This window comes from Gordionus sp. m RMFG-2023, chromosome 3, assembly GCF_954871325.1.
Source record: "Gordionus sp. m RMFG-2023 chromosome 3, tfGorSpeb1-WG-v2, whole genome shotgun sequence".
Taxonomy (NCBI): Eukaryota; Metazoa; Nematomorpha; class Gordioida; order Chordodea; family Parachordodidae; genus Gordionus; species Gordionus sp. m RMFG-2023.
This window is the reverse complement of record NC_088777.1, coordinates 49,335,178-49,347,076: the sequence shown is the minus strand read 5'-3', so window position 1 is coordinate 49,347,076 and position 11,899 is coordinate 49,335,178. Positions and strand designations below refer to the sequence as shown.

At 26.6% G+C, this 11,899-nt stretch overlaps 1 long non-coding RNA gene across 1 annotated transcript; it reads right to left on the bottom strand.

Annotated features, from left to right (window-relative positions):
* Nucleotides 1–10,526: 10,526 nt before the first annotated feature.
* On the bottom strand, nt 10,527–11,364 carry LOC135925944 (uncharacterized). The gene is made up of 3 exons (XR_010571762.1): nt 11,290–11,364; nt 11,072–11,222; nt 10,527–10,665 (listed from the first exon to the last, which is right to left on the bottom strand). It is a non-coding gene; the product is annotated as an uncharacterized LOC135925944 (long non-coding RNA).
* Nucleotides 11,365–11,899: the final 535 nt, after the last annotated feature.

Here is an 11,899-nt window from a genome sequence, read left to right as displayed (position 1 = left end):
ATCAATAGAATTAAAGGGTATTTTAGATAAAAGGATCAAGAGAATGAGAATATATGCTAGGACTAATAGAATAGAAAATATAATAGAGATAGCAAGAAAGATGAGATAAAAGAAAACCAGAGATGATAGTATAATTAGATTTACGAGGAAGGAGATACATGAAGCTGATAAAACAAGAGAAAGGGAGTAGAGGACATGAATTAAAGAGAGTGAAATAGACATGACATAAAAAGAAAAGCAATCTTGATAAAATTTATAAATAGAAATGAAGAACAGCAAAGGCAATAGTAAACAACAAAGAAAATTACAAACAATTATAGGCAATGGAGAAGAAAAATTCAAGGAAGCGATAAATTCTAGCTCGAAACGAATCTAAAGATTGAAACAATAGTAGTGGATAAATAATAAAAGGAGACAGACAAGACGAAGAGCGAAACTAAGTTAGGAGAGAATATAAGAATCTAACAAAAATATATATCATGAATAAGAGAAAACAACAAGATTCGATTAAAGTAGGGACTGATATCGCACAACAAAGAATTGATGAAGGACAAAAGGTTGGAAAAGTACAATTAATAATTTGGAGACAAAATTATACAAGCCAGAGGGAAAATGAAACAACAAATAAAACTGATAGAGAAAAAGTAGAAAGATAGGAAAAACGGAGGAAAAAGAAATAAAAAATATTATAAAAACTGGTAGAATAGGGAATACAACCGAGTAAAGATAATTGAAAACAGATGATAAATGATATATGAAGTTAGAAAGGAAACAGACAAAGTAGGAGATAAAATGAAAATAAAATAATAGGGAAGAACAAATAATAAAAATAACATATATACAAAGGAGGAAGATGAAGGAAAGAGAGAAGAAAGGTAAAAGAGGGATGATTCGTAAAAGAATAGTGGGATGGTGGCCATATATTGGTAATATATGATATAAATGGTTAAAAAAATCAACCATCCGAAAATAGGAAAACCCTGAATGCTCATTTTTCTTATGTTCACTTTTATTATTTCCGACGTACTTTATTTTATTTTAGAGGAAATAATTATTAACGATTATGATATGTTTCGAATTGATCTTAATTTTATTGACAACGAAGACCATTATTATTTGTAAATTGGAATTGCAAAAGTATTATATTAATAACATTGTAATTGTTGTAATTTTGATATTATATTGTTAAGATAAAATTTGTTACAAAACGAGCAATTTCATTATTTATCAATAGATATAAATAATTATTAAATAAAGTAGATCTCTGATAAAAAATATTATATTTTGTCAAAAATAAATTCTAACATTAAAGTTTAGAAAGTGGGGATAGAATATAGATTGGTTTTAGAAATACATAAAAATAATCTGCCAAAGATTGGATTAAACGAGTAAATTAATCTTGAAGTTCTTTCTTCTTCTTATATAAATAACTAAATTGCATGGATATCTTTTTTTCTGGCACAGCTATGTTATTCCTGGCAGCACGGCGAATTGTGAGAAGAATTTACTTAACTATCGAGCGAATTTTTACTTTAGCAAATTAAACATTTTTTGGCTTGTGTTCAATTTTCAAAATTGTATCTCGACATTGGTATAAAAAAGATTTGGAATCAAAATTAGGACCCACATCCCAACTCAAGAAAATTTCATGGAATATATTTTGCTATAATATTTTAATAATAATATATATTCTTTTTATTTAATATTTTCAAAATAAAATTAAGGCTCCCCCTACCCAACCTCCCTAGCCCAGACCAAATTTTTAGGCATTAATTTTTTTTTTCCATAAAAAATGTTTATTTCCCTTTACTATACTACATAACATATACATGAACTTATTAATAATATATATTGAAAAAAATATTTAACTAAAAAGTTATCTTAAATAGATTAGTAAATAATACATTTTGCAACTAATAATATTATAATCTTATTAATTGAACTTGAATTCTTATTTTTTTTTAAAAAAAAAAAATTTATTAAACAAAATATTATATTATTATTTAATTACACGCGAAGACGAACTTATCAATAAAAACTAATCTAAATATTTAGTGAAACATCCAATAGGATCAATAAAGTAATTGAAATAAACATTGAGATTCGATTCGATTCATCGCTTTGTAGCGTTCTTAGCAGGAAAATCAGAATTCAATCAAACTATTACCTAATACACATTTTTAAGTTCGATAATCAAAACAAACTAACATATATAGAATCCCCGGCTGAATGTGACTTAGCTGTTTATACTTTTCTTATTGTTTTTATTAATATACAGTGCATTATTTATGCTCAAATGATTGCCCTCTGTTTTTTTTAAATATTAAAAATATGGGAATCAATCTATTTACTGGAGAAATCTTCAACATTAAGTTTGGAATAACCCGGGATCAAGTGGTAGACTAGGCATCATATTTCCCTCTAAAAGATATTATTAAGGACCACAAGATTCATGTTAGATCTTAAATCTTAATTTTCCACAAGCTCCTGGCACTCTAGCTAAATCCAGGACTCAAGTTATCTTTTAAGAGTAAAATTGCTCTACTAAAAGATTATGTATTCGTGACATAGTAAGACTAAGGCTAATAATTCCTAACATGATTACTCGGCTGTAATACAGTTTAATTAATGCCTTCCCTTGAAGTTCGCCATACATTTATGCATATGATGCTGAATTAAGTCTAAAAGAATATAGGTTTATAAGATTTTCAAAAAAAAATTTTGACATGGAATTAAATTTAAAAGATAACATTTATTTATAATTTTTTTTAAAATATGAAATTATTTGCAATTAGCAAATTAGTAATTTTTTAATGAGAAATATTGATGTAATAAATAAATATTTATTACATTAAAGCTGCATTTATTCGGCACTTTAAAGTTTTATATAAATAAATTTCTATTAAATAAATTGAAACCATCGCATTATCTAAATAACATCAAATTTTCTGTATAAACTTTATTCCCTCTATAAAAGGGAAAACATATGATCATACGAAAGCTCCGAACTGACCGTCTCAATAGTTTTAACTGTATTATAAGAAAAATCACATGTCCTATTACCTATCAAATATAAACTCGTCCGATTGAAATATTCGAAATAGAAAATTAATATCTTCTTCCACACAACAAAACAATCTAAACAATTTCACGTTTGAAGAGTAATAATAGTACTATCCCCTTATTTCTCCCATTTTCAAAGATGCCTTAATGCCAATTTCTAAATATTCTGCAAAATTTAGAAGAGTACTGATAAAAATTTTCTCATTAGGTTAGAATTGGAGCCTTTAAATCCAGGTTATAAATATTTAACCTCGTCAAACAATAGGTAATTTGAGCATCACTAATGATATAGTCGTTGGGTCTGCGAAATGAATTCAATCTTAGCAAGGTATAATATTATTCGAACACCCTACTCTAAAAAGAGTTAAAGATTCTTAAAACAAGATACACAACCATTTTAAAGTTTCAAGAATAAACTAATTCTCCATGAAAGCGGATACTATATTCCTAATTTTTACTACTTAAATCTTCATATTTTGTTTTTTTTGGAATTGAAATTTTGGATTTTAATAAAATTTGATAAAATATTCTCTGTTTCTAATTTGACTATATTCTCAACAGCACAACACAATACTAGTGCTCGTTAACAACCGAAAAATTATTTTTATTTTATTATATGGGTCAAGAGACGTGATGTGTGCCTTTTGGATAGATATTATATATGAATGAAAAGGTTGATGTTGATAAGGGAGTTTACGATAAATATAATGCTAAATTTCACCATTTTTAAATTTTATTAAAGAAAAATATACTTCTTGCCTATGTTTGATTCCACCCAAAATACATATAATATGGGGTTAAGGTTAGGGTTATAAAATATTGGCGTATATATATCACCCTAAAATAATATTCGAGCATGTAATATTTACCGACCTGATTGCCTCAGTTATTGATTTTCAGGTTATTTAGAATCTGCCATATTTGTCAGCGTTATTTTCTTATATACAATATAAAATAGTGTATATGAAAAGACTTGTGATAGAAACAAATACTTTGATTTAATGATCCAGTAGATAAAAAAAATTTTTTATATTATTAGTTGAAATTATAATGTACAATGTACTTTAACCTTTTACCCAAATTTAATTATATATTTTATTTTGATGGTGGGTTTTTAGCGTTGTTTGCATAATACAAAATTAATTACTAGTTGATAGGATATAAATAACCATGTTTAATTCTTTATTTTATAGACGTTTAAACTTTTATAAGAGGTATAAAAAATTATTATCAATATTTTTCTTAAAAAAAATTTTAAAAAATTAATTTTTGAATTACGATATAATGCAATATAAATTATCTTAAAAGAAAATAAATATTTTGAAGCATGTTCGCCCAACTTTGTATATTATCTTTGCTAATAAAATTAAATAAACCATTATCAGTGTCGTCTCAAAAGAAAAATCATGAAGAAATCTCCGAAGGTAAATTATAAATATATTTTATATAAAATAAGAAATATTAGGGAAAAAACGGGGCTGGGAGGAAAGCTCTTTTGACCCTTTTTTTGAAACAGATGACTTGTTTTTATTTGTGAGCTAATATAATGGGACTTGACATTGTGTTATTAAAATCTATCGCATATATAAGCTTTTACTTTAAATTATTTAAAAATTTTATTATTTAAAGAATTACTTTCAGTGGCAGTGATAGCAAGACATGGTGCTCAATACGAACGGACAAAATTAAATCCACCCAATTATCATTATATGCCGCGCAATGAAAAGCATGGTGAATTATCACCTAAAGGTTATGAAGATAGTTACGACTTGGGTAAGTTTATTGTGAACAGATATTTCAATGGAACGGATATATTAAACGAATTGTTGAAATTAAAGTTTTACAGCGATGATAGAGACGAAACTAAACAAAGCTTAGGAGCTTTTTTGTTAGGTGTTCTATCGGAACACATGAATAGTCTGGGGTATGAGATAATAAATAAATCCGATGTTAGGGAATTGGAAAATATTTTATCACATCCTCTAAATAGATCCAATGGCGCTATGTGCAATGACAATGGTCAGAGACTTTTCCATGAGCAGGATGATATAAATATGAAAACATACTTTGAAAATCTGCTCTTATTTATGGTAGGTTTAAAAAGAATCGTGATCAATAATAGGTTTTTGTACGACAAGCATTTCTGGAATTCACTCATGAGCCGACATAAATATATAAATAGAACATCAACATTATCTGGGAAAAATGTGTCTAAAATAAGAATGGAGAATCAATGGCAACATGAGCAGAGAAAGGCATTCGAAGAAAAAGTAGAAAATAAGGAACTTTTAAATATCACATTTTTGAGGTTAACGCTCAAGCAGCTTGGATTTGTGAGTGAAGCATTGAATGATTCATTGGAGTTTTTAAAGATTTTGCCTAATATATCTGATTCCATATCCGCCATAATAGAAAATGAGTTACCTTTGCCACCTTGGGCCAATAATCAAGTATTAGTTCAGCTGGAGAAGTATGAAATGTTTCTGATGAAACTTTTTAATACGAACAGATTGTTGCAAAAGAAGGTGGCTGGAGAGATGTTCAACCATGTTAAAAAATATTTTACAAATATTATATCCAAAATGAATGAAACTCTACCAAAAAAAACTGTGAGCATATATATAGCTCATGATTATAATTTGGTGGGATTGATGAATTTATTGAATGTAACTTGTATGGCTAAGCCAAAGGGATCATCGGCTATAATATTAGAATTATACCGCGTGTCTGTTTCGAACTACTCTATTTCGGATATATCACCAATGAACACTTTACCACACAATTCAAGTTTTCCAAAAATTATGTTGTGTCACAACCCAAAAAACATTAATTACAAATTAAGACTTTTTTACAAGGCTGGGTCTAGCGACTTAACTCCCTTGAGAAGGGACGCGACGTTAGACGAGTTGTAACTACGTTAATTGTTTGGTTTTACATATTTCAATCCTATATTTAATAGGTTATTTCACTTTAAAATTTAAAAATGTTTATAAAATCTATTCTCTGTGGAGATATTTAGTTTCAACATTGTTATTTACTTTGGTTAATATAAATTCCAACATATTTTAAATGGAGGTTTTAGTGGGTAAAGAAAAATTTGATAAATGAAATTATATATCAAAAAATTAAAGCAGATGATTTAATCATTTCCCTCCAAAGCTTATATAACTGTTATTTTTTAAATTTTTAATCATTATTATATCAAAAATTCACAATAAAAAAATCTTTATAGTCTAATTTGTCAATTTTTATTTAATATATTTATTTAAATATATTTTTTCAAATAAAATGACAATCAAGAATATTAAGAAATGAAAATTAATTTAAAAAATAGCAAGAATAATTGAAAGCACTGACAATGAGATATATATCGTTCTTTACTGCTTCGTTAGTAGAGGTTAGTGCTTCGATCACTTTTGTAACCGAAAAGAATAATTATTTGCGAAATAATTAAAAATAAGCAAATAATAACTAAAACAGTAATGAACATCCGGTTTGAGCCATTTGTACTTAAATAATTTAAAATTTTGCAAGTAATTTGATTAAACTCTTTATAGAAAAAAAGGTTATAAACTATAAAAGTTATGACATTACGATTTAGGAGTGAGGTTGGCCGAACGATTGGAAGCACTAACGATGAGACTTAGTGCTTAGTTAGTAAAGGTTAGTGCTTCAATCCGTTTAATAGCCGAATTTAAAATAAAAAAGTTATTAACAAAATAAACAAAAAATATATCAACGACAAATCTTATTTTTACAATTATTTAGTGCTTAATTAGCAAAATTTAAATTTCTTAATTAGTTTGGTTAAAAACCCTATAAAATGTCACAGGATGCATTGTCCTTCTGCACTTTAGCCTATCAATTGTTTTTGAAGATCATCTACCATATTTGAGTAATAAAATGTTTCAGAAGCTTATATATATATATTAAGGTGACCAAAATCGATGAATAGCTATAACATAGTCACAAAAGATTATTTCAACTATTGCCTAAATGGGTCCATTGAGCCATATTCTTTATAAGTGTTTATTTATATAATTTTTATCGGTTTTTATTATTTTATTGGTAACAACTCCATTTTCTTTCTCCAACATCTATTATTCTAAGGTGTCATTGAATGATATAATTAAAAACATTATCTGATTTTTTTTATTATAATTCAAATAGTTTCCCTTTACATAGTTTTATTTATGTAGCAGAATTAAAATTATAAATAAGGTCAAGATAGTGTTGCACTACTCGGGGGTAAGTTGCAATCGGGTTTAAGGATGTTAATTATTTAATTCAAATAATTTTATTCAAGAAATTTTATGATAATATCTATGTGTGAAAAATTTCTGTTTTTTTCTTTTTAGCTTTCAACCTTTTTCTGGTGATAAGCTTTCAATATCTCTCTTACTCATGCTATTACTTTTTATCTAATTTATAGATATCCCACCAGAGTATTCTTATCGATTTCATTTGGATCTCCCACCAGAGTATAGAAATCGAGGCCATTGTATCTTGATCTCACACCGAAGTATCAAATTAACAGATATCCCACCGGAGTATTCCATGCAAAAAATATCATATATATATATGTAAAAGAAATTAATTTCCTTGTTCTATTTAAACTCAAAAATGAACATAATCTAATGTCCAAGTCACAATTGAACAAAAATACAAATATAAAAATATCGCCTTAGACAGCGATATATAAAAATTAAAACACAACAAAATAAAACATAACAGATAGGAATTTCTAAATAGAGATAAGATAGAATTAGAATATAACACAAATTTTTTTAAAAAAATATGATTTTATTTTTTCTATAATGACATATTAAAATAATATTATGAAATATATAATTGATTTATTAATTACATATGGGAAATTTTGTGGTTAATTCAAACTTTTATACATACTGAATCGGGGTAACTATCAGAATCGTTGTATTCCTGCATAATTATAAAAATGTGATGTATGAATAACTAAAACATTATGATAGAAAAATTTAAATGCATGATTTTTTCGGATAAAATAAAAATCCAAAAAGGTATATTTTGCCAATCTTCTAAAATATTTTATGGTAACCGACTATAAGGGGTAAAAGATAATATGCATTTTTTGATTACTTGCTAATTTTTATAGGGTGTTTAACCAAACTAATCGCGGAATTTAAATGTTACTAATTGATCATAAATAATGATAAACATGTTTGTCGCTGCTAGTGAGCCGCCATATTTTTGTTTATTTTGTTAATAATTTTTATATTTAAATATCGGCAAGTTAACTGATTAGAGCACTAAACTCAACTAAGAAATCCCTAAAGAATTCTATAAGTTTCTTCGTTAGTGCTTTCATAATTTTTTGGCCAAAATTTGACTTTCAAATATTTATCACAGAGTATAACAATTTTTTTCATATAGCGGTTAACCAAATTAACTACGGAATTTTAATTTACAAATTAAGCACTAAATATTGGGGAAAACAGGAGAGTAGTATTATAGTTTTTATTAGTTGACCGCCATTTATTGTTTATTTTATTTCTTCGCAAATAGTATTATTCTTATGTTTGGCTACAAAAGTGATTGAAGCACTAACCTCTACTACGGAAGCCCTAAAGAATGATATAAATTCCACCGTTAGTACTTTCATAATTTTCTGGCCAAAATTTGGCCTCTAAACATTTCTTTAGCTTATTACAATTTTTTCATATGACGGATAACCAAATTAATTACGGAATTCAAATTTACTATTTGAGTAAAATTATGGCGAAAACCGGATGTTAAATACTACTATATTTTGTTTTAATTAGCCGCCATTATTTGTTTATTTTTGATTTTTTCGCATATAACTTTTTATTCTTAAATTCGGCTATAAAGGTGATTGAAGCTCTAACCTCTACTAACGAAACACTAAAGAATGATATAAGTTTTATCGTTAGTGCTTCCAATCGTTCGGCCCTTTACGCCTAAATCGTGAGGTCATAATATGATGCTTTTATAGTTTTTATTCTGGCACGTCGCCATAATTTGTTTATTTTTGTTTTTTTCGCAAATAACTTTTTATTCTTAAATTCGGTTACAAAGGTGATTGAAGTACTAACCTCTCCTAACGAAGCACTAAAGAATTTTGTATATAATTCATCCTTAGTATAATGTATAATAAATCTTTAAAAAACCTATGCTCTTTTTGAATATTTGGTATATTATTAATAAATAAATTTTTTTCAACATGGCCAGCAGATTTATTCAACTCTTGAGTTATTTCAGGGAAATAAGAATTCGTATTTTTAGGTTTATTTTACTATAAAATTATTTTAAATATATTAGTTAAAAAAAATACATTTTTCAACTAATAATATTACTATCTTATTAATTGAACTTGAACTTCTTTTTTTTTAAATTAAAAATGCTGAATATGAAAATATATTATTAATATAATTTTATATAATACAATATATTATATTAAAATACATATTATTATTTAATTACACACGAAGACGAACTTATCAATAAGAAAAGAAAAAAACAACAATCTAAATATTTAGTGAAACATCCAATAAGATCTATAAAATAATTGAAATGATCCTTTAGATCGATTAATCCTTAGATCTCATTTTTAGCCGGAAATCAGAAATCTCCTATCTAAACTTTTACGAACCTAATACACATTTTTTAAGCTCATTAATCAAGACGAACTAAATTTACACATAGAATACCCGGCTGGATGTGTTTGCACCTTGCATGTTTCCTTTTGATTTTTAAAAATATACCTTGCATTATTAATCTCATGACTGTCTCAGTTTTTAAATAATATACTGGAATCAAGCCATTTACTGGCGAAATTCACAACCTTAAGTTTGGATAAACATCTTGGACTTAATCTTTCTCCCAACAATATAGACTAGGCATCATATTCCCCTCAGATTTAAAAGATATATTATGGAACCACGAGATTCAAATGAGATTTTAAATTTTGATTAACCATAAGCTCCTACCACACTTTAGCTAACTCCTTTCAAGATATCTTTTAAGGGTAAATTTGCCTTACTAAAAGGTTAGGTATACGTGACATTTTAAGATTACGGCTAATAATTGAATTGACAGATGCATGTCATAGATGTTTGCCTTCAGCTGAATATGCAGTTTAATTAATGACTTCTCTTAGAGTTCGCCATACATTTTGTGCATATGATGTTGGATTAAATTTAAAAGAACATAGGTTTATAAGATTCTCAAATTTTGACAGAGAATTAAATTTAAAAGATAACATTTATTTATAATTATTTTTAAAATATGAAATTATTTGCAATTAGCAAATTAGTAATTTTTTAATGAGAAATATTGATGTAATAAATAAATAATTTATTACATTAAAGCTGCATTTATTTGGCACTTTAAAGTTTTATAGAAATAAATTGAAGACATCACAATATCTAAATTACTTCAAATATTCTGTATAAACTTTGTTCCCCCTCTAAAACAACATATGATCATATGAAAGCTCCGAAACTCACAGTCTCAATAGTTTTAACTGTGTCTAGACATGCGGACCGACTGGTGGCGTTTCTTTTTTAAAACGTGTAGGATGGCGCGCCGGCATCAAATATTTATCTAATTTAAAATTTTCAAATAAAATTATAAATTCATTGGAAACACTTTTAAAATAAAATTTATGCTTTATTATTTTTATAACTATAATTTAATGATTTTATTAAGTTATAATTATCATGTATAAATATTATTTTATTGATATTTATAGGACATAATAATAATATTTTAGCGTTCAGAGTGAGCACAGTTATGGAAAATACACACTCGCTGGATGTGCTCGTAGCTGGAACGCACAGGACCTTTCTAGCTAATATTAAAAGTTTAAGAAAATCCAATGCCCTTATCTTCCAAAAATCGAAGACATTTTTTATATCTAAATTATAAGACGAAAATAATAAATAACAATTTTTTTCTAGACTAGTTAAATAGTCTAATGACTTAAGATAATCGAATTAGAAGCAACTACCTTCGTTTCACATTCGGTTAATTCGTCCGTTTAAGGCAACACAGAGGTAGCTTGTTGACATAAAATTGCACCGGAGTAATATTTTTCTCCTTTAAATATTCATTTACTATGTTTATAGATTGAAAACGAGATCCAAAAGTGCTCCTAACACCTAAGTAAAAAAAATAAAACAAAGAGAAATAATATAAAAAACTAATTTATGTATTTTAAAATACTACCTGAAGATCGGTTATTGGAAATCTATGACCAAATTTAGTAAGCATATTTTGTTGGGATGCTATGGGGAATTATCATATTCTTTTACAATTAAATGATTTTTAAATTTCAATACAATATAATAAGGATAAATTTATAATAACTACTCTTTGGACGCATAAAAATTCAACAGTTTTTTTGATATTTTAAAAAAATTTAAAAGTTCATGCACCAAGTCCCAATCGGAGTTAAATAATTTGAGATTCGGCTTCCACATTCTATTTAATAATATTTATAGGACTTTTATTATTGTCACTCACACTTTCCAACATTATTAAATTACTAAGCCAACGTGTAGGCACATTTAATTTTAAGGTTTTATGTTTTTTTCTCATATGATTTTTGATTTGCACTATTATCATCAAACCCCAAACGATCTTCATAAAAAGAATTATTATTATTCAAATATAAAATATCCGATGCAAATGATATAAATTCAAAACACTTCCTATTTTCCATATCATTTATATTTTCAAAATCCTATCTTTTGAATCTTAAGGCAACTATCTCTCATTTTTTTAATGAGAATTTCTATTTTATTAACTTTTTTTATTCCAACGTCTGTCACTAGAA